The sequence below is a fragment of the Stegastes partitus genome, unplaced genomic scaffold (genome assembly GCF_000690725.1).
Source record: "Stegastes partitus isolate 25-593 unplaced genomic scaffold, Stegastes_partitus-1.0.2 Scaffold2769, whole genome shotgun sequence".
Classification (NCBI taxonomy): Eukaryota; Metazoa; Chordata; class Actinopteri; family Pomacentridae; genus Stegastes; species Stegastes partitus.
This window is the reverse complement of record NW_007580500.1, coordinates 10,902-12,405: the sequence shown is the minus strand read 5'-3', so window position 1 is coordinate 12,405 and position 1,504 is coordinate 10,902. Positions and strand designations below refer to the sequence as shown.

Here is a 1,504-nt window from a genome sequence, read left to right as displayed (position 1 = left end):
GGATGAGCTGATCTCTGCAGCTCTCCGTTAGGCTGAAGGACAAACATTTCACAAGTCAACAGTTGTGGACATGAAGCGTTACAGAGCAGTTTATCACCTGAGATTAACTAACTTAATCATCCTGCAGTTCGGTGTCAACAATGCTTTGGGCTCCAAACCATGACGATTTAAAGGATGCAGCTGTTGTGCAGCAGCTGGATGGAGGCAGCAGGTGTGTTCCAGCTGGTTGTAGATCAGGATGGATGTATAAATGAGCCGCATCATTGTTTAAGCCGCAGTGTTCAAAGCGTGCGAAAAAAGTAGCCGCTTATAGTCTGGAATTTACATTCATATAAATGTTTTAGACGTTTCCCTCAAGATTCATTTGGACATGTTTGCTATCTTTGAACATTCAAGGATCTTTAGTAGAATCTGACATAAATGTGTTGCTCAGCATGAGTCTCTCTGGATGGAGCCACTGGTGGAGCTGAAGTGGCTCCGTCTTTCTTGAAGCAGCAGCATGTTGTTATTCATATTAATGAGAGCTCTTCTTCTCTGCTTCTGTTAGACTGTTTGAAGCTGCATCCTGTTGGCTTCAGCTGTTTGGAGTTTACATTTTCTCAACTTGTACATTCTGAAGCTTCTTCAGCTCTGAACACACGATGAAACTCTGAATGATTTCAAGCAGACACTTTGTCTCTTCAGCTCACATCTTTTATTCTTTATTCAGATTGGAGGGCTGCAGTTTGTCAGAGGTCAGCTGTGATTTTCTGGTCTCAGCTCTGAAGTCCAACCCCTCCCATCTGAAACATCTGAACCTGAGTAACAACGACCTGCAGGATTCAGGAGTGAAGCATCTGTGTGGTTTTGTGGAGAGTCCAGACTGCAGCCTGCAGACTCTGAGGTCAGGTCACTGTCTGTCTGTCACTGTTGGAGATCTGATATGTTTAATGACAACTGAAGCTCATTTATGTTTAAACAGAACTTAATCCATGAAGCTGTAAATCTGTTGAGGATCAGATTCATTGACTCAAATGCAGACATAAGACTTTTCAACCAAACGTTTCAAAACAAAGTTATTTATTGCAAAAAGCAAACTATTTACAGAACCGGAAGCAAGGTCGAAGGTAAACCAAAGAGTCCTGTAGCGACTACCACCAGTGGGGCAGAATAAATACTTACACTAAGTATGCCAAAACTCTAAATAAACTATGATAAACAACTAGAGGATAATGAAAGTCACTCAAGGCTGGTAACACCAGGTTGGGCAACAGAACAATAATGGGAATATAGAAATTCGCATAATATCAAAGTCTACAAACATGAGAGGCTATTGGCTATGCTAGCGGGGTTCAGTGTGAGGCTGGGGCTTGCAGACAGCAGGCTGGAGGTTGTGCAGAGGGAGAGGGAGACGGCGTGGTGAGTGGCGATGGTAGGTGTGGAGGAGATGAACCAAAAGAACCAGTGCAGGTGGGTATTTTCTGGAGGAACCAGGAATGGACGGATGAACAGGTCCTGTTGATGC

At 43.6% G+C, this 1,504-nt stretch overlaps 1 long non-coding RNA gene across 1 annotated transcript in view; it reads left to right on the top strand.

Annotated features, from left to right (window-relative positions):
* Positions 1 to 325: 325 nt before the first annotated feature.
* LOC103375670 (uncharacterized) overlaps positions 326 to 1,504 on the top strand; it is a 6,180-nt gene continuing 5,001 nt past the window's right edge. The window contains exon 1 of the long non-coding RNA XR_521233.1: positions 326 to 883. This is a non-coding gene — a long non-coding RNA (uncharacterized LOC103375670). The remainder of the gene's footprint in view (positions 884 to 1,504) is intronic.